Raw genomic sequence first — 23661 nt, 5'->3', positions numbered from 1 at the left:
GGAGTTCTTCTAAGCCTTCCTCTTCTAGTGATGACTCATTAAACAAGATACCTATGGATGAATCATCACCCTCTGATAATCAAAATTCTTTGGATGAGTCTAAAGCTCCTGAAGAAGATCCTTCTCGACTTGAATCTACACATGAAAAGGCTTTTGATCCTGAGAAGGTTCTCGCAGAAGACGATTGGGGATCTCTTGATTTCAATCCCACCTTTGTAGGTGAGTATAGGGTTCCTCCTAGAGAGCTTAAAGTTAAAAAGAAGGAAGAAACTAGAGATCAATCTATCTTACCTGAACCTATGAGCAATAATCTTGTGGCCGCTTCTCAAACTTCTTCTCCTCACACCTCTAATTCTAAAGAATTTGATTCTTTGTCTTATGAAAAACCACCTTTTCTTTCTGAAATGGCTAATCGTTATGGTCGTGGTTTTCATATTTTGGCTAAGAGTGGCTATAGTGGAAATGGTTGTGGCACAAATGAACAAGGAATTAAAGTTCCTTTAGAACATAACATGCATGAATATTCGTTTGGACTTGGATATAATCTTTCTAAGCCCACCAAAGCATCTAAAAGACCATCTCTCAATGTGAATGCTATATTTAGTAGTGATGGTGATCTCACTTCAACTAAATCATCTTCTACTTCTATCAACTCTCATTCCCCTCATAAGGAAATCTTGGTGATGAACAAATCTCTTTATGACTTCCCTCAAATTTCTAAATCCACTTCTGAATCTTTATCTCCTACTCATAATAAAGTCCTTTCCTCCAGGGATAAGGCTCTAATAAATTACATTCATCCCTCTTCTAAGATGTCTTGTAACTTTCCTTCTTCAATTTTTATCATTTTATACATGTTTTTGATCTCACTTATAGTTGAGTATTCAACATGTCATATTCAAATACCTCATTCAATCTATCATGTCTTTAAATAACATTAATGGCTATTATGTTGCTCATCATTATGTGACATTGGTAGCTCATTTACTGGGGGCTCATTGTCATTCATGATGGTACAATTTCAAGTGCAATCATATTTTTGAAGCAACATAATAGCCTAAATTTCTATGTTATCTCTTGTTCCTATGGGGTAATAGTGTGGAAATATTGATCATCTTTTCTTTAGAATCCTCTTTTCCTAGACATGAGAGAAGATGTTTATTCTCTTTCTTATCCTACCCACTTCTTATGAGGAGCATTTTACATACACTAATGTCTTGCTTGCATGAACTCATGTGAGTATGTAGTACATTTCGCTTATGTCTGAATCTCTCCCTAGAAGATTGTGTAAGCCCTTCTCATTGTCCTTATCCTTGGGAGGCAATGATCTTTTCTTATTTTTATCTAAGGATCCACTTTTTCCTATTTTGTGGATGGTGTGAACTTTACTTGATGTTATTCCTTGTATGCATTTGTTGTTGTTTGTTCAAGGATTCTCTCTTACAAGAGGTGTAAGTCCTTGACTACAACCTCTTTTGCACTTGGTCAAATACATCCATAATGAATTCACTCTCCCAATTGGGTTAAAAAGAGAGTCATCCTTCATTAAGAATCACTTTCACCTCACAAAAGAAGGAAGTATTGCATTCTTATTCTCTTCTTTGTATTATTCTAGAAGATGTTATATTTGTCTAAGACAATTCCTCTCGAGGATAGGTGTCTTTTGTACAAAGATCTCTTCTCCTCTAAGGATCTCCTTTACACATAATACAAGATATCCCTTTTCAACTATCTTATCCTTGCTTAAAGAGTGCAAAACTCTCTTGCTTGGATCTATGACATTGTTGCATTTTTGGGGTATCTTCTTTTGTGATGAAGGTAGGTATCCTTGTTCTACTTTGCTTATGACATAAACATTACACTTTTTGAGCAATGGGTCATTCTCGAAACCAGAGCACAGACTCTTAGAGCGAGATGTCTCCATTTTTCTTTTATGCAAGGTGATTATTCTCGGAACCAGAGCACAGACTCTTAGAGCGAGATGTCACGCTTTTGTACTATACATATATAGGTTGTAGCATACTCGGGCATAGACTCCTATGAGGTGCTTCTAACCTCACTTACACACACATGCACGAGGTTGAGTGGAACTAGCGGCATAAGGCTAGACTTTCTCACTCTCCTCCCTTACATGGATCACCTAGACAGACTCTAGGGGCTAGTTTTCCATGTCCTTTGTCCCATGGATCACCTAGACAAGATCTAGGGGCGAGAGGTCCATGTTTTCTCTCTCACTATTCTTCTCATGGATCACCAATGTGTGTATTCATGGTTTTTTCCTTTCTTTTCTTCTCTTTGCATCCTTCATCTTGTGTTAGAGAACTCTTGAATCCTCACACTCTTTGTTGTGTTGGAATTGAGATTTAGTCCTCTTTCTTACCAAATGATTCTCCATTAGTTTTTGATCTCATATCAAATCTTCTTGTGAGCATTTGTCATCAATATTCTTTAACAATTCGAAGTGGTAAACATGATACCCTGTTTCAACTCACTAAAATTAGCAAGCCGAAACAGGGGGGGGCATATAGCTACCCTCGAATTTTCATCACCTTCCTTAGTAAGCATTAGGTGATTTTGTGATCTAACGTGTGTTTTTTAGGGTGCGGTTCCTAACTGTGTACTGCAGATACCGCTGGGGGCTTCGTCCGACAACTTATGGATATATCCTTTTTCAAATGATGTTTACTTTCTGTACTTTAGCTTGCATATGCACGTAGTACTCATATGACCGCTAAAGTGGGGGCTAAATGTAACGTCATAAATTGTACACACTTGCTAAAGCAGTACAATTTAACACCTAGTTTAGCACCCGCCTTGGCGCAGTTGCATTTTGCATTGCATTTCCCCTTTAGCACTTAATTAATCAAATTAATTAGGTCTAAAGGTTCTATTTCATCATCTTCCACATCATAAAGTCGGGACCTTTCATTAAAGTGTGCCCCTTTCATTTTATTCTTCCAATACATCATTTAATCAAAAACCCTAATTAGGTCCTATTTTGAACTTGGGGGCTTGATTTTGGGGGTCAAAACATCTCGAAATCACCTGTAACTTCGGGATTCTCTCTAAAATCATCATATCCGACGGCCCTGAAAATTTGGTGAAAAGTTGCCGGGACCATGGCGCCCGGAGTGCACATGGTCCCGGATATTTTTCTCAAAATTTTAGGAGCGCGATCCAATCATAAAATAAAGCTTAACCCCAAGAAATTGGCGGGATATTTAATCTCTAGGTCGGCCAAAAGATGAAATTAAGACCTAGGGTTTCATACATAAGAGCTCTCTTTCTTCATTTGAAAGGATCGAAATTTTGTTTTGAGGGACCTTCTATGCAGCGAAAGAGCAGATCTTTGAAGACTTCAACAACATTCAACATCCATCCATCAAGCATCTATCAATTTCATTTCATCCATTTAGGGCTTTGAAGGCATTGAAGAACAATAGGGGATAACCGACTGAAGATTGGCTTGTACCCCTCCCTTGGGGTTGGGTATGATTTCATGTTGTTTTCATGTCTTTGCATAAGCCTCATTATATCATTTGTATTCATGCTTTAGATCACTTTGCATCTTGATTTGGAGCATTTACATTATCATTTACAAGCAATTAGGGTTTACTTTCTAGGTTGCTCTAGTTTGCTTACTTGCATTTTAGGATCTTGCACACACACAAGGTCTACACACACATTACTTTTACAATACAACTTGGCTATTCGTGGAGGTGGGAATCACCAAAGCGGGGGTTTGACTAAGGCAAAACCCTATATAGCCGCCCAAAATACCTTTTCAGATATAAGTGCAGGTTTCGGGATTCGGACGACGCCGCAAGTTGCAGATCCGATGGAAGCAGACTGAGACGGGACAACACACCAAGTTTCAGAGCAGAAGATCAGGACAGGGGCGTGGGGCATCCTGGTCCCTGGGACAGGGGTGCTGGACGCCCTGGTCCTCCTGACAGACAGTAAGTTTTCAGCATTTTGGACAGCTTTCCAGGTTGCAAAACAGCAGTTTCCAGAGCAGTTTCAGGGGCAGAATCAGGACGGTGGTGCCCGCGTCCCCGTCCCGAACATTTTCACTCATATTTTAACACCGAGTACGCATTTACTTTCTTGGCTTGTCCTTGTGTTTACAACTTTCCATTGTTTAAGTTCAATTCTGCAATCTTGTTATTAGTTCATACTTGCACTTTGGGGTTAGGAATTGAACTTGCATCATTCTATCTATCATTTGCAACAAAGGAATAGAAATCCTAATAGGTAGCCCGTGGCTCTCTCTTCCACAAAAAGAAGTAGCCAATTGTGTGATACCTCTAGGCTCTTTCGTATTCCACAAGTGTGTGATTGAAAGTGAGATTAGGGCATGTTTGCTTAGTGTCACTTTTTCCCCCACACAATATATATAGAGCTCAACACAAAGAGGTAGGTGTCCATGGTTTCGAAAACCATCTTCAACACCTAAGAGGTAAGTTGTGTCATAAATAATATCTTGCTAATCCCATGACACGTTGTGCATAGCAACTTCCAAGGTGACAACACCTATCTCATCCATAATGGTCATCTTTCCAAATAGAACGTAAGTACAACATAGAAATTATTATGACTAGGAATAGGTGCCTTCCATACCTCACACCACTTGTCAAAAGTGAACTCCACCATGAATGCCAATAGCTAAAATACAACTCCAATACATAATAGAAGTTGAAAACCAAGACTCTTTAGTCAACATAGGAAATTACCAAATCAATTTCCGCTCCAACATAGCATCTTCCAAGTGGTGACAACTTCCTAGAAAATAAGGAATATGTCATCTTATCACCTGCCATGTAGGATGCCACCTCACCAAGAGGTCCTACAAAGTGAATGACAACTGGAAGTTTATAGCTTAGGATAAATAAATTAGGAGACAATTAATTAAATAATTCAATGTGTTAGGACTCCAAGGTTGAGACACCTTAATCTCAACATTCTCCCACTTGTCGAAAACCTGCCAAGATTCTATAACACGAACTTCTTAGGAGCCAAAATGATGAAACCACATCATCATTTCCATCCATGAAATCACATAGATTTTGAACCTTCTCTCATGCTCCAATCAAGATATTTGCAATAACATCAATGATGTCCACCATCTTAGGCAACAATTCCTATCATCCTCCAATGTACCTCCTATGGAAGAAAGGAACAAGCCAAGGTGAATATGCACTAGTCCAAAGAACATAAGCATAAGGTCCCAGTGATATCAAATGCTATAAGCTACTGCCACCACTACATTGTGCTCACAAACTATACAAAAGTATCAGTGAAATCAACTTCAAAGCCTATAACTAGAACACAAAATTAATCCTCTAGAAAATAAGATAGAACATCAGCTAGAATAACAACCAAAACGATTGCTCTCATCCAACTGATAAACCCACACAACTGAAAAAATAGCACCCACAACAAGTGCTAATCCATCCAATCACCTATACCTCAAAGGTATACAATATCAACAAACTCATGCCATTAACATAACCAACCCAAGAAATTGTAACCTCAAGCTCCATGTGCAAAACCAATCGATGAAGACCAAACACATTTAGAAACTCCCACTACATGGGTAATGTTGAATCTAATAGGATGAAAAAAGGTTTACCGAGTCTACCAATAACAACACGTAGAAAGTGTAAGCATGTAGTACCAAGGACCACCCACAAAGATATGCACATCATGCAAACAAAATTGCTACAATAAAAATCTCTCTCAACAAGTCTCCATAGCTCTCCCATGTTCTCCACATCCAACAAAATAAAGAGATACATGAACCTCCATGTCATCTGCCAAGTGACAACATATGACCATACACTAGTGATCACTATAGCTCCACATAGAACCTCACATCCAATGCCAAGTGAATCCGAATATCCAAGAAGATCATTAAGACCAAAGAGAGAAACTGCAAACCATAAACATGTAGCATGTCCTTTTACAAATACCTCTAAATGTCAGTTGTGCCAAGTAGGATCTCTAATACAACCCCAAGGGAAAACCCATAACAACATCCAAAATTGTACAACCTAAGAAATTGAACATAATATATGCATTATGAATCTGGATGGATATAAGCCTTTCAAAGAAGATCAAACTACTCCATTTCCCATTTTAGGAAATCAACCCACTACCATCCCCTATGATCATTATAAATGAAAAACACATTCTAAGGAGATATCCATGCTATCCATATCTCACAATGAATCCTCCACAACTATTTGACTGCAGCTCAAGATCCATGAATATGAAAGAAAAAGCAAAAATATCCCAAGAGAAACAATGGGAATTACCTCTCAAGTGATAAACCACTGAGTAGACCAAGAGTGGGAATGAGAATGCTCCTCTAGGATTTCCAAGTCATCATGAATCATCTAAGAACAATCTCCTGAAATATCTCTATTAAACTCATATTCAACCAAGGTGTAGGCTCCTCAAACTTCCAGTTGAAATCTCATTAAGAGTAACCATCTAAACACATGTCTCTCACCTCAAGAGAACTTCATCCTCACCTAGGATTCCATGTATCCATTAGTACCAACAAATGATCAATCCATGCCAAACTCCAAGTGCATCTTTGCACTCTCACAAATCTCTCTAGCACATGACCAATGTATTCAATAGAAAGAGAACTCATCAGACCACTATCAAAGCTCCAATTTGTAGAGTCAAGAACCTATCATGACACGATGATCTTACCATCCCCTCCTAGGAGATCACATGCTCCAAGTGAACATACCATGGTCTCAAGATCAATGTATCATGCCAAACTCTAATGCACAATCAAGAGTATACTATGACATAACACTAACATACTCTAAACCAACATCATCTGTTAAGCACCACCAAAACCTCAAAGAAAAGACTCTAAGAGCCCTCCATGGCTGCAAGATGTTACACATCCTCAAATAGTGTACATTTGAAATATGAAAGAACCCTTCCTACAACAATAGGATCTAAGAGTCCCTCCAAAACATCTGCATCACTAAAGAAGATCATCCATCACCAAGTGATGAATACACAATCACTACTAAAGCTACCCTTGAACTATGATATCGAGCTCTCCAAGCACATGACACACCATCTCCCAAATCTGAAAACATCGAGGTTGACACACATACATGTGTATAGTTAATCACACCAAGTGAAACCAAAATCTCTAAACCAAGGAAATCCACCATAATACAAGAACCTCATAACTGATTATCTAGGCACTCACTTATCATCCATCCTCTCATCTCAAAGCAACCACACCAATGCACAAGTGACGATAGACACGTCCAGCTAACAAATTTGTATAAACACTAAATCAAACCTCGTGGATATAGACAATCCACATCTGAGTTATCCCACTGCAAACACCTAGGTAAAGACAACCCACAATATTGCACAACTCATAGATTCAATCACTAAAACACGCAAATTCACTATCACATTAGTGGCGTGCAAAATGAGATCTCAAATAGAACAAATGTGTAGACAACATGACTCAAACAATGAATCAAGTACATATCTGATTCGCCAATCATGTCCACATCAAGCACCATAGTTTAAGAATCCACCAAGCATCACCATAGAAATGTTGAGTGACTAATTACATACCAACATCTACATGCAAAGAAAGAATACAATCTCCTCTCACCATGCACAAAGAATTCATGAAGAACTGCAACTATCTCATCCAGTAACACCCCAAAAGGAATAGGGTCTAAAAAATAGCTCCTCTGCAGCTCCACAAAACCACAAGTTTTTTTTGACCATGTAAAACTTGCAAAACCACTGTGTTTGAGAACAATCATGCACATCTATACCCACTTCACATCTGGAAGACTCAAAAAGTTTGAAAAAGCGCCAAACAAGATAACCCCCTACGAATTTTTATTTAAATTCATTCTCATTTATGTAAGAGTTAGTTTTTCGAGACATTTGGTCACTTCATTGTTCTTTGAATACTTTGTATTCATTTTTGAAATCTTTTTTTGTTAGTTAAAATTGAAAATTTGAAAATTTTAACATAGAATGAGTTTTGGTTGTTTTGGTCTAAAATCGGATTTTGAACCCGATTTTACACCATCTTTGGTTCTTAGATACAAAGTCTGACTTAGAACCCGAAATTGCACTTAGTGGTCTAAGTTTGGTGCATTTCAGACTTGCAAATCTGAACTCCACCTCTTTGGTCTAATGGTGCAAAATAGACTTGTAAGTCCGAAGCACACCATTATTGTGCACGTAATGGCATTTATTTCTTGCAAGTGTTTGTTTTGATTTTGTTTTCCTCTCCCTTATTTTTCGTTTTTAGTCTTTCTTTCTTCTTATTTTTCTTAGAGTTCACGTGGGACTGTGAAGACTGATTGTTTGAGGTCGAGGCTATCTCTTTTCATGGTATTTTTTTGCTTTCATTTGTAACTTCATAGTTTTCATTGCTTGTTCGGCCTTGGTTTTTAATGGCCTTATTAATGCAAGTTTGGTTAATGGTCCCGACATACACCAAAGCTAGCTTTGGGTGTATGTCATTATGATTGACCTGCCTTACACTATCTTTTTCCTTCCTTTCGTGCCCTTTGTTTAGGTGTTTGTTGGTATCTAAGCCCAACATGCATCTTTTTATCAATGCCCTAGCAATCGTTGTGAGTCAAGGTTACAATCTCAGCACACACTGAAGCCCTATATTTCAATATGTGTCGTGTTTATATCCCTAACTCACATCACTTTATTTTGAATATTTTCCCCAAATAGTGGCTGACAGAGTCATGACCTCGCCATGCACCAAGGCCTTACCCAACGGTGCATGTCAGGAACCTAGCTCCGCTATACACTATTCCCTTTCGCTATGTTTTGTTGAGTGCTAAGAATTGGTGCTAATTGGGTTTATAACCCCGAATTGCACCATGATCTTTTCTTAGGTGTAAGTCGAAGTTGTAACCCCGATCAACATCTAATACAGTTTCTATTTTCCTTGTTCTTTTTGCATAAGTGCATATCAGACGTACAAGCCCAATATGCACCTATCTGATTGTTTATCCTTCTCAAGTGTATATTGGCCTTACAAGCCCAATATGCACCTATCTGATTGTTTATCCTTCCCAAGTGTATATTGGACTTACAAGACTGATATGCACCTATGTGAGTTTTGTCTTTCCCCAAGTGTAAATTAGACTTGTAAGTTTGATATGCACTTTGTTTGTGTTTTTCACTAGTTTTTAGTGCAAATCGGACTTATAAGTTTGATTTACACTCGATGCACACACTTACAAATTTGCACTCAATAAGAGATTTGTGTTCTATCAATTGGCATTTTTAGAATCCTAATAGAGGGACTAAAGAGCTTAAATATGGTGATGATCTTTTCAAAATATTTTAGTTTTCATCATACTCAAATGATAGAGCCCTCACCAAGTAAGAGAATAATGAAGCTCAAAAAGCAAGACCCTCATCTATATCATCTAATACTGACAACATTAGAGACACGGAAATAGGGCATGTTGATCTTCAAGATTTCTTGAAAAGAGTCAAAGAGTCATTGCAATACTACAAAATAGAGGCAACCATAAACAATGGCATTTATGTGGTTAGAACCTTCCCCATGTCATCACATAATCTTGAATTTGGCCTTGCTTTAGCTAACAGATATGATCCAGCGAGCAGGTCAGTTAAGGATGCAGAGGGAAAGAAGACTCTCATCAAGCTGGATGAGGATTTATTTGACACAATTTTCAAGTGTGCCCATATAGATCAATATGCCATATTGATATGCAGTCAACAATAAACTATTATGACAATAATTTAGACAAATGTAGAAAGAACATCAATGAGAATTGGTTGAAGACCCCTGGACCCACTATTACAAGGTGGCCTTAGACTATTCCCTGGAGTGACTTTATTGAAAAGGTAAATGATTTGATTACTCTCCTTAGTAGAGTAAAAGGACTTCCAATTTCAGAAACTTATCACAAGTGGATGTATCAATACATTCACATTATTTGACAAAATAAGAAGAATATCTACTGGGGTAAATAGATAGCTAACACATTATGTGAATAGTTAACTAAAGTTCCTTCAACCTTGAAGTTCTACATGAATCCATGCCTAGTATATGCATCAGCCTCAATGAGGCATTTTCCAAGGTTGTCTACCTCAAGAGACAAGACTAAAGTTCTTGTTTAACAATATTTCTCATAGTTAACTCTTAGCATTTCAAGAGGGTTATTGATGCTTTTTTCTCTTAGTATATGTGTATGTTTGATAAAGATCTTCAAAAGAGGAGAGTATCAAATGAAGCTTGAAATGTAGTGAATTAGTATGGCTGCATTTCCCTTCAATTCCCTAATTTTACATATCTCAAAATTGGATGCTTTGATGGTGAGCCTTTCATGTTTCCTAGGTACCCATCAGACAAAATTATTCTCATGGAGTTGGCTCAACAGATGATAGTAGTGCATGAATGCCAATTTTATTCGCATAAGACTGGTCTCAAGTTCTCCATCACCATTGGGAGATATTCAATCAATTCTATCTACAAGGCGGCCCAAGCCATGGAAGAAAAAATGAGAAGAGTGACAATGAGGTTTTTCAAAGCCAGGAAACACTTTGACTACAAGGGTATGAAGAATAAATTAAAGAAAAGTTACACTCATGTCCATCGGTGGAAGATGTGTGGATTGATTGTAGGACACAAGAGGGTATCACGAGGCTTGATTATTGTCGCCTTACTGTAGAGCAAATTGAGAACCCGAATCTTGTTGATATCCTTGAGGATCTTGAAGATGATGGGAACTGTAGACACTCAAAATTGTCATGTCTAATTAAATAAATATTTTATTTATTTAATTATCTAAGCCTAATTCTTCTATTAATTAAATAAATTTTTATTTATTTAATTAATTCATTTATCCTCTTCTAGCCTTATTTCTCATTTAAATAAATACATTTATTTATTTAAATTATCCCTTTCCTAAATTAAATAAATATTTTATTTATTTAATTGTCCTACTTCTTCTATTAATTAAATAAATCTTTATTTATTTAATTAATTCATTATCTTTTTCTACACATGACACATGTCATTCATCTCTTAATTCATACACTACCTACCTCTTTCATTATTTTGGTATTTCTTTTACCTACCCTCTAATCCTAGCCGACCTCTCTTTTTACACCTCTCAATCTTAACCCTCCATTTCCTATTGTGTCTTCTATTTAAGGAGATGCTTTCTTCATTGTCAAACCCTAATCACTCATGCTAATGCCCTAATGATACATGCTAATGATCTTTTATGCAATTGACTACACTACGATCCTACTTGCAACCACATTCTGTTCTTTGTTGAGCTCTTGTACATATAAAAATCTGAGAGCAAATATATCAAGCAAGATCAATGGAGATAGGAAGAATGGAGATCAAAACCCTATTGGACATGTGATGGTATAATCTTTGTGATTTTGAGTTATTTTGCATTGTCTTAGGTTATCTTCATATGTTATGGTGGATCTTTGTTGATTGTTAGGCTAGGGTTTAGTGGTTGGATTCATTTTAGCCTTTCAATATTGTTATTATTGTATCCATTTTCACCATGAGCAGGAACATTTTAGATCCTACATATGAGAAGAATAAGATTGTGGATTCACCCCTACCTCATATTCAATGGTCCCAAAAAGAAAATACTTCCATAAGGATCGGGTTCCAAAATATTCTTGCCAATACCAATGTTTTGCTAATTTATGCATGTAAAATTCATCTTAATAACAATGTATCAATTAGAATCAAAGGGAAATCATGAATCCCTATCTAATCAAAGAATTTAACAAACAAGACAATGAAATAATGCAATATCAAGAAATAGGAATTATAAATCGAATCAATCAAAAACTCCCTATTCCAAGATTACATATTGCTTTCATTGCTCTTCTCTTCTATGTGGTATGATGGTTCTCACATAGTGCGTTGGTAACCTACAAGTGACACAAAGATTCAAAGTTCGTGATTATTGAAAATGGAGATTGAATGCTCAATTTATAGAGTTTTTGAGAAGATTGATTGAAAGGTGGAACAAAATGATCAAGAGGTGGAACTTAGGTGAGCTCACATGAAAATTGATAGTTGAACTACTGATTGTAGGAGTGAAACTCAATAGATTGAATAGATTAATTGAGTCAACTGATTGAGAAAAAGCTGACTAAAGGAAGAAACAGAATGATTGGACGAAATAAAGAGGATGACAAAGAAAGATTAATTTAGAAAAAGCTAATTGAAAGATGGAAATAGAGACTGGAGAGATAAATGATTTAATTAATTAATTGATTGAATTAATTAATTTAGCATGTACTTGCATTTAGACTTAAATTTTCAATTTAATCTTTGCACGATATTTATTCAAATAATTGAATTAAATTCAATTTAGTACTTGAATATATTTAGAACTTAACTTTGATTTTCAATTTGGTTTTTGAAATCATACACATGTATTTGAATTTGGAAGAAATTAGAAGAATATGAAATTAAATGAAATTAGAATTTGGGGATTTGGAATTGGAGAATTAGAAGAATTAATTAGTTAATTAAATAATTTAAAGAAACTATTTAATTATTTAGAAATAGAATTTAATCAAATAATAAAGATTGTTTAATTTAAAGGATTAAATCATAATTAATTAAATAATAAATATTTAATTAATATTTAGAAAAGGGTTAAATGATTAGATGATTAGAGATGGACATTGAATAATTAATAATTTATTTAAATAATAAAGTTTATTTAAACTGGAGAATTAATCAGAATCAATTAAATAATAAATATTTAATTAATATTTAGAAAATGATTAAAATGATTAAATGATGATAGAAATAGAAGATAGAATAATTAATAAGATGATGAGGAAATATGAAATTAGAAGAATAAGATAAAATGAATTTAGAAGAATAATTAGTTAACTTAATTAAATAATTAAATAATTATTTAATCAATTAGAGGAATAATTAGTACATGATCAATGAGACATTTTTAGGTGTCTACATTTGCCCCCTCGGAAAAGGTGGTCATAAAATTCCAAAATTGAGACCATATTTTCGATATCAGTTTAACGAGCAAGGGTGTGGAATTTCGTAAGAATTTCGAGATCGTTCGAGTAGGCTATGAGGTGTTTGAAGCTGGCGGGGACCACATGCATTGAGGTGTCAAAAAACCCTAATTTTGTGCTATAAATAGAGATTTTTAGGTTTTCATTTGCTCATTTGCAATTTGGGAATTCCTTGGTTTTCTCTGCAATTTATGTGCTTTTTTCTGAGTATATGATCATGATGGCTGGTTATAGAGCTCGATTGCACCTGTCTGACCGAGTATGTTCATATCAGAGACCTCCTGGGACTGGCGGCATGGTATTTTTCCAATTTTTTCCTAATTTTTTACCTGTTTTATGCTATTTTCCATTATCAATTTTTTGCATTGTGTTACGCAATCGCTTGTCGATGTTTACGCATTCGTTGTTAATGTATCGCAAACTCTTTTACTGTTACGCATGTGTCGTGTTACGCTTTCGTGTTAAACATTTCACATTCGATCATTTCTTTACGCAATAGTGTGTATTGTAACACATGTGCTCATGTCATTACAGATTAGCTTTAAACGTCACGCAAGAGTCATAATTGTACCGCATTAGTCATAATTGTACCGCATTAGCCATAACTATCACACATTCGTTGTAAATATAATTTTTGTCATGCGTTTGAAAATATTTTTTGTTTTTCGAGATCCAATATCTGATATTTTGGATATTTTCTCATTGCAAGAGAACATTGGAGTGTTATACTGCCGACAGAGAAAACCTAGTGGACTGGATCTTCGTGCGGACTTACTGGATGAGGAGATTGAGCATATCTGACAGCTTGGTCTATATCATGTTTTTACATTTGCTAGAGGTTACGACCAACAGGGCCATGATTACAGCTTTGATAGAGCGGAGACACTCTGAGACTTGTTCTTTCCATCTTCCGATTGGTGAGGCATCCATTACCTTAGAGGATGTATGGCGTATACTCCGTATTCCTATTCATGGTGAGAGAGTTGTATATGACCATGATGATGGCATTTCTGGACTATGTGCACTTTTTGAGTGTGAGATTCAGGACTTGCAGATCAGTGGTCGTTATGACATCCCTTGGGCCCAATTAGACTATGATGACATGACTATTGTATTATGCGGTGTTGTCGATGGTTTACTGATACCTGACAGATGAGGTCATGGGTTTCCAGTTGGATGGGGCAGAGTGCTCCATGATATGATTGTTCATTGTCGATTGTATGTGTGGGGTCCTTGTCTTCTAGCCATGTTGTACTATCAATTGCATGGTATTGTGTATCTTGGATACCGTTCTATCAGTTGTGGTGTTACTTTGCTCCAGACATGGGCATGGGAGCACATTTCTATTTCGAGGCCTATTATTCATGTTGATTTGTAGCTTGGTGAGCCTTATGCTTTTAGGTACACAACAAGTATTAGACACAGGGGCTCGAGGAACACCTTGTATTGGAGACATCAGTTTGACATATTGCAGCATTTTATTTGGAGACCATACGTAGATTGCCCCGATTGGGAGGATGATGCAGTACACTTGCCTTTTTGCCAACAATAGAGATATCTTATTGGTAGGACCTTTGAGACCCAGCGGATTATCGAGATGTATCTTCCAGAGTGGGTTCTAAGACAGTTCGGAGAGGTTCAGGTAACACCAGTGGTTACTGTTTATTTTACTCGTGTATCGCAGGAGGTATCTGATTAGGGTGTTTGCGTACAACCACATGTTGCTTCTGCTGAGTTTGATCCTTTACAACCATTACTCTAGGGTTGGGGTAGAGGTGCAGTGGATCCAAGGATGATGGTGGAGTATGATGCATGGTTTGCTAGGCATAGGCCAGTGGCTTTGATTGATCTTGTTGTTCCAATTACAGCACAACAGATTCACCATCCTAGACAGCAGTTGAGGATAGATGCAGGGGAGAGAGTTGGAGGAGGAGGAGAGGGTGGAGCTAAGAGAGGAGGTGAGGATGATGAGGGAGGAGATGAGGGAGATGAGGATGTAGACATTGGTGGAGACACCAAGTCTATTAGCAGTGAGGATAGCAAGGATGGAGGTGATGATGAGGATATGCCAGAGCTAGAGGATGTTTGTGTTGCCGAGGGTGGGAGAGGACAAGTTGGTGAGAAGGATGAGATACAGACTCTTAGAGCGCAGGTCCAGAGTTTGGAGGATGAGGTCGCTAGACGAGATATCAAGCAAGAGACTTATCGTGCAAATTATGATGCCCTTGAGGCTGAGAGAGATGAGGAAATGTGGAGATGTCATATTACCATGGATGCCTTTGATCAGCTATTTAGAGCAGGTACCATTTCACTGTTGCACAGGAGGCTATTTATTATAGATAGGCATATGAGAGAGCCATCCCTGAGGGTCAGAGAGAGCCTAGCTTCAGTGCATTTGTGGGGAGGAGATCGAGTAGATCTACTTCACGACGAACTAGCAGTGGTGGTGTTACGGGACCACCTCGACATCCTAGGGAAGGATCTAGTGGATAGGATCCACTTGCTGACAGAGGCAGTATTGGTTGATCATGTTATCTGAGCCTTCGGGCTTATTTATTGTATTCACACACATTATCATTTTTGTGTTATATATATATATGATATACGGGTTTTGACAGTGATCTATTTATGTTTTGTTTTCCATGTATGCTTATATGATACTATGAGTTTTATGATGCTTATCTATTTGGTTCTATATGCAATGGTATTTCATGTATGTATTAATGGTTTAAATGAAATCTAAATGAATGCAAATGAATCTATAATGAATGCAATGAAATGTTTTTTTGTTTTTTTTTTGTATGCAAATGAATCTATAATGAATGCAATGAATCTATATGAATGCAATGAATCTATATGAATGTTTTTTTTGTATGATAATGGTTGAACCAATTTTAACTCAGATACACCTTGAAGAAATGTTAGTTAGATGATAAAAAGAAAAATTGATGATAGAAAGAATGTTAGAAAGAATACGATTTAGATAGAAGATGAGAAATCACCAAACTATCAATAAGCAAATGAGATGAGAATGAAATTTGAAGGAATCACGAACCCGTGTCACATATTTTATTGCGTCAATATATATTCATCACTGAGCCTTATTATGAACAATGAAGCTTATCACATAAGGGTATAAGGAACCAAGATGCAAAGATATCTCATTGTAGAAACAAACACATAGAAGACAAGGAGTGAACCCTCCATTCTGGGAATTACGCTAGGGGTAGAGGTATGTGTGGCATCCAATAGTTGGAAGCTCCTATCATAGAGACCCACTAGAGCAATTTCCCTAGAATTTCATCGGTTCATACCACAAATAGCAAACAAAGAAAAAGATAACGCCCATCATAGCTCCTCTAGTCACTTGTAGACATTCTTGAGTAGCATAGGAACAATATATGTTGCCAAATGATAAAAAGATAAAGACTGACCCGGACAAAATTCAACAGCTATACTAACCTTGTTCCTTCGTTCTTAGTTGCTTGATGTGATGGGTTATAATGTCTAATATCAGAAAGTTTCGGACCCCGTTTAAGACTGACCTGTCTGATTTCGAGTGTATCCTCTTCTATTTAAGACAAGATAATGATCATGTTGATATGGATATGATACGATTGATAAGATAGTTTGATCAGTTGATTGCAGATGTTTGACTGGATAGTCGTATCCTTTATTAACTTCATGCGAATTGTTTGCTGGATATCTGCTAGGGTATTTGTTTCTCACAAGACATTTTATTGCAATTTTTTTGATTGATTAATTTTCGATTTTTAGTTCTTTTCCAAGAGCTTTTTCAAAGTTTTTAGATTATGTAGATCAATATTTGAATGTTTTTGGATTGTTTTTTTTTTCAGGACTTTTTGCAAATGTTTTTGGATTTCTTCAAGACTTTATCTGAATGTTTTTGGACGATTTTTTCAGGACTTTAAATGGATGTTTTTGGTATTTTTTATGGTTTTCACTGTTTTTGGATTGTAAGTTTTTCAATGTTTTTGGATTTTGAGTTTTTCACTGTTTTTGGATTTTGAATTTTTCAATGTTTTTGTATTTTTTCAGGACTTTATATGATTTTTTGGATTCCTTCAGGACTTTATATGATTTTTTGGATTTTTTCAGGACTTTGTCTGATTTTTTGGATTTTTTCAAGACTTTATCTAATTTTTTGGATTCTTTCAGTTATTTATATGATTTTTTGGATTTTTTCAGTTATACCCCCAGTGTGCAGACCTATATGACATGATGATATGCAAAATGTATGTGGAGACAAATTAATTTTTAACATGACCTATGTGAATGCAATATGCAAGATGGAGATGCATTTCCTATTCGAACAAGGTTGACTATGTTTGTTTTTGCCTTTGTAATACATCAATTGAAATAGAGGTGCAAAACATTTCATAGATAAGCGGTCAATCAACCCCTAAGGTCCCTTGGAACATTCAACTCAACACACTTAGTGACTAGGATTTACAAATGGAGACGCGGAAAACTTCCCCATTGGTTCTTGATACTTTGATCTTCTTTTGCCCATGTGTGTGCAGATGAGTTAATCCCTGCTCTTGTGTTCACTAAAGATCCTTAGAATCCTATATGACTAGCTACATGGATTATTCTAACTTCAAAAGCATCCCGAATAGAGCCTCGCTGCTAGCAAGCCTTGAGAGCTCCGACGAGGTTATAGACTGTAATTTCTCAAATATTGCTCCATTGCCAGTAGGCATCCATAGACCTGATGGACTTACTTGTATGTTCCCATAGTCAAGCTTTTTATCGTATTTGTATGCGTGATATTTCAGTTATATATCATTGTTCTTTTGCCTTGAGATGGATATGTGGCATAACTCCTTTTCTTTTTATTTTCTTGCCTTGACTTGTAAGTAATGAAACCTACTTGGGTGTGACAATTACAGTGGCACTGAAGTAGAATTTTAGATTTTTCACTAGTCATACGATCAACTAGGTGTCTAGAATGAATTAGAGATTTATTGTGTTTGACATAGAGCAATTGATAGATTGTGGGTTAACAAGTCTCAAATAGTGAAATTGCTACCCAGCCATGAGTAAAGCGTCGTCACAGGGTAATGTTGAAAATGAATGACCTTAGGACCTCAAAGACTTCATGTCCGAATATCTAAGAAAGGAGATGACCCTTGCTTCTCTTGAATGCAAACAGATGATAAACTTGAACAGTTGCCTTGTTTTATTGATGCTGCTATATGTAATTGCGGACATTTTTTAGAATGCGATGCATTTAAAAAAGACACTATATGTAATGCAGATGTTTTAAATGATATGATATGCAATGCAGAAAGTAAAACCTAAACTACACAACCCTTAGGTATAATATCGCTTAAGGTGCATGTTGTTCATAGGGTCAGATAGTGGATCTCCCTCCATGGTAGCCAAATTATATGCTCCATTGCCTATAACCCTTGTTATAATGAAAGGACCTAGCCAGTTAGGTTCAAATTTCCCTGGCCTTTCTCGTTTTGCTAGGTTCCTTTGATTCTCTTTAAGTACTAGATCTCCTACTTGAAAAGTTTGTGGGAAGACCCGTTTATTATAACTCTATCTCAGTCTGTTTTGATATCCTTGTAGATGGTTGAATGTTGTTTGTCTTTTTTCATCAAGGGTTTCAAGTTCTTGTAACCTTGCTACCTTGTAGTCTTCCTCTGATATGATGTTCTGTAAGGAGACTCTTAGAGACGGTATTTCTATTTCAATGGGGAGTATCGCTTCTATCCCATAGACCAAGGAATATGGTGTTGCTCCTATAGGTGTACGTACTCCTATTCTGTAAGCCCAAAGAGCAGGATTTAACTGGAGATGCCAGTCCCGTCCTGTGTCAGTGACTACTTTCTTAAGAATTTTTAATATTGTTTTATTTGTAGCCTTTGCTTGTCCATTACTTTAGGGATAATATGGTGTGGCAAATCTTTTTTGTATATGAAATTTGTCACACAACTCTTTCACTTCCTAGTTTTTAAATGGACGTCCATTATCTGTAACAAAGCACATTGGAACTCCATATCTACATATAATGTAGTTGAGCATGAATTTTGATTTCTGCTTTCCAGTGGTGTATGTAAGAGGAATTGCCTCAACCCATTTGGTAAAGTACTTAGTGGCTGTCAAGATGAACTTCTGCCCATTGGAAGAAGTAGGGTTGATTTTTCCCACTAGATCTAATCCCCATTCTGAAAATGGCCATGGTGATGTAATGGGTTGAAGATCTTGTGCTGGTGCATGAATGAGGTCTCCATGCATTTGGCATTGTTTACACTTTTGTACATATTTGTAAGCGTCCCTTTCCATGGTTGGCCAGTAATAATATGTTCTCAACAATTTCTTTGACAATGGTGGACCACTTTGGTGAGCCCCACAAATTCCATCATGGACTTCTTTTAAAGCAAGGTGTGCTTTATTCTCATCAAGACACCGGAGAAGAGTTCTATCGAAGCCCTTTCTGTACAAAGTATCAGCTATAATGGTGTATCTAGATGCCTGACGAATAAATGTCTTCTTTTGATTCCTGGATAGATCCAATGACATGTATTGAGTATGTAAGTATGTATATATTTCATTGTACCAAGGTGATTCTGGACCTACGATTGCACATACATATTCTGATAGGGGAGTCTCATATGCAAGTAACATCAACTATTCTATGATGAACTCAAACTGAGTTTTGTTAGCAGGCATATTGAGAAGAGATCCTATGGTTGCCATTGCATCTGCTGCTTTGTTTTGTATCCTTGGGATCTGTTCGAAGGTAATTTTGTTGAAGTGCTCCTTGTAATATCCGACTAACTTCTTATAAGGCATGAGTTTTTCATCCTTCATGTTGTAATCATCATTGACCTAGTTTACAATCAGCTATGAATCACCATAGACCTGTAACTCTTGTATTCTTCATTGTATAACTATACGAAGCCCTATGAGGAGAGCTTCATATTCAGCTATATTATTTGTGCATTAGAAATTGATCCTAAATGACTTAGGTATAACATCCCCTTGAGGGGTGACGAAAATAATCCTTGCTCCAGATCCATGACTTGTATATGACCCATCAAAATATAATTTCCACATTACAAAGGCAGTTAATGTAAACACGGTTTCATCTGGAAAGTTTATCAGCAATGGGTGGCTGTCATGTAAAGGAGCCTCTGCTAATTGATTTGTTGTAATTTGTCCTTTGATGGATTTTTTGTCTATGTATTCTATATCAAACTCGCTCAGGATCATAACCCACTTAGCCAATCGCCTGGTCAATCTTGCTCTGCTCAATAGGTACTTGAGTGGGTCAAAGCGTGCAATGAGTTGTACCTTATGACTCAACATGTAATGTCTGATCTTTTGGGATGCAAAGATTACTACTAAGCATGCTTACTCTATAGGGGTATAATTAAGCTCATAGCTGATCAGAGTCCTACTTATATAATAAATGGCTCTTTCTTTTCCATTTTTGTCATGTTGTACCAATAAAGCTCCTAGAGCTGAGTTTGTTGTTGATATGTATAACAATAGAGTTTTTCCTAGAGTAGGAGATATTAACACTGGTGTGTTCAAAAGATAATCTTTTAGAGCTTGGAAAGCTTCCTAGCATTGTTCTGTCCATTTAAAAGTAACTCCTTTCCTGAGTAAATATTGGAATGGGTGACACTTATCTGCCAACTGTGCTATGAATCTCCTTATGGATTGTAGTCTTCCTTGTAATCCTCTGAGTTTTTTAAGTGTTGATGGAGGCAACATATCAGTGATTGCCTTGACCTTGGCAGGGTCTATTTCAATTCCTTTATTTGACACTATAAACCCTAACAATTTGCATGTTGTTACGCCAAACACACACTTCTTCGGGTTTAATCTCACATTATATTGTTCCAACTGATCAAATATCTGTGTAAGATCTGCACGGTAACTTTCTCTTGTTTGTGATTTAGCCAATATGTCATCCATGCAATCTTCCATTATTTTATGGATCATGTCATGAAACAATGTTGTCATGGCTCTTTGGTATGTTGCTCTGGCATTTTTGAGACCAAATGGCTTCACATTCTAGCAGTATGCTCCCCATCGACATGTAAAGGTAGTTTTATGTTGATCTTCTGGTGCAATTTTAATCTGGTTGTATCCTAAAAAACCATCCATTAAGGATAGCATCTCATTTCCAGCTGTTAGGTCAACTATCATATCGATATTGGGTAGCGGGAAGTCATCCTTAGGATAAGCTTTATTTAGATCTCGAAAATCAATACATATTCTTATGCCTCATGTGGGCTTAGTCATAGGTACCAGGTTGGATATCTATTCCGTATAGTCAATAGGTCTAATAAAACCTACATCCAACAACTTTTGTAGTTCTATTTTAACCACTAATGTGATACTTGGATGCATTTTTCTCAATTTTTACTTGTAAGGTTTAACTCTCAGTATCAAAGGTAAGTGATGCAACACTAATTCGGAGTCTAAACCTGGCATGTCTGAATAGGACCAAGCAAAGTTGATAGGTCTTTGTTTGAAAAAATGAATAAATCTGTCTTTTTCTTCTTTGCTTAGTTATTTTGCCAAATGGATATTATGTACAACCTCCCCTTCTACTATGTTTACTTCTTTTGTTTCCTCTGTAAGTAATGTTGAACTTTCTCTTTCCATAGGAAGATTACCCAAGTCACTCTTGTCATTATGGGTAGTTTGATCCTTATCTTCTATTGCAGAAGTACTTTCTTCTCCAAAGTATGATGTTCTATTCAGGGCTACAACAAACCCTGTTTTGTGATCACCTTGTGGGAATCCCTCTCTGACTCCTAGAAATTCTGAAATTGCTTCGTCATTTTCAAACCAATCCAGCGTTGGTTTTCCTTCTTGCCCCCAATCAATCATGTGTGAATGCACTAGGGGTAAATCATTATTCCCTTCTTTAGTAGACTCTGATAACATGAAGACTTGATTGTTTGAATGACTTTGAGTATTTTCATCCTGTACAAGCTTTATTTGATACCTTGATATTACAATTTCTGGTGGGCTAGAATCATGGAGTGATAAGAATTCGTAGTCATGAGAGTCTGTCTCACTTTCAATATATGTTTCATCATATGAGCTATCATCACTTATTAATCTTGTTCCTACCTCTGATTTTGTTGTAGATTGACTGGTCTTCTTTGGACATTAGTTACCCTTCTTAAGCCTGGTATAATCCATTGCAATCTTTCTTCATCTATTTTGTTAGGTTGATCCTGAGTTGTTTCTCATGGTAGAAGTAGTGATAATAACCACGGATGGGATTCTGGTGGTGGTGGTAAACCTGCATCTGTTGCCACATTAGCTTGTACTTTTGTGTCAACAACTACATCATTTTGTAACTCAGTGGTAGGTTCTTGTAGGAGTTGTCTCATGTCTTCTCCATCTGATTCTGCACTAGGTGATGTGGGTACCTAATTACTTGTTTGAGATGAAGATGGAAGTGCCTGTGTGGACAAATCCCTTTGTGGTATGTAGCCTGGCGGTTTGCTTGGTCAATTTAGTATATCAAGGGTATGTTGTCTTGATTCGGTGATATGTTGTACATGCTTATATCCCAATCCTTGATTCCCTGGATTACCATTAGGAACAACAGGGTCTAGTCTTCCTTGTTTCTGCAACCCAAGGCCTGTGGTACCATCATATCCATGTCTTTGGAGTATTTTGAATCCATTTCCATACTGATCTATGTGTATTCTAGGTATTGTCATATGATCTTCTTCTCTACATATCCAATGGTTAACATCTTCGTCCAGGGATTCTTGTTGTAAGCCACCCCATCTAATGAAAGAGCATAAGTTTGTGTATCTGACAATTTATTTTCCTTTGCCCTATTTTTGTACTGTAGTGTGAGGTTTCTCAAAGTATTTAGGATAAAAAGACAATTTTCTCCCACTTAAAGTATTTGCAATAGGATACTCTCCACAACCCATATCTTTTATTTGTAAGGAGGATGTTGTAGGCAATCCTTTTTTGTTTCTGTGATCATTAATGTTTCTAATTGGGTAGTGAGAGGTGCAACCTAATTGATAGGTACTTGATTATCCACATTGTCTTTCAGGTAATTGCAATGTTGGAATGGATTTGGATCACCCTTTATGGTGATTTAAATACCATTGTATGGGAATTTGACACACTGATGAAATATGGATGGTATTGCTTGCATGGTGTGGATCCATGAGCGGCCCAATAACATGTTATATCCCATCTCTCTGTCCAAGACTTGAAAAGCAACCTTTGTTGTTATAGGTCCTACTTGTACAGGTAATGTTACAATTCCTTTTGATGGATGTTCTTCATCATCGTAAGCCTTGATATTTATTGTCTTGGAAGAATCAATGTGAAGTTTAAACTATCCTAGTGCTTTGACCAGCTTTAAAGTACAAATGTTGAGACCGGCTCCCCCATCTATGAGTACTCTTTTGATTCTTCTCTTATGAATGTAAGCTTCTAGATGTAGTGGGTTGTTATGAAGCAGTCTATCACTAGGAATATCTTGTTCTGTGAATGCAATACATGTGCCTTGTGTCAGATTCCCCACCA

The sequence above is a fragment of the Cryptomeria japonica genome, chromosome 9 (assembly GCF_030272615.1).
Source record: "Cryptomeria japonica chromosome 9, Sugi_1.0, whole genome shotgun sequence".
In the NCBI taxonomy this organism is placed as follows: Eukaryota; Viridiplantae; Streptophyta; class Pinopsida; order Cupressales; family Cupressaceae; genus Cryptomeria; species Cryptomeria japonica.
Note: the sequence above shows the minus strand (reverse complement) of the source record.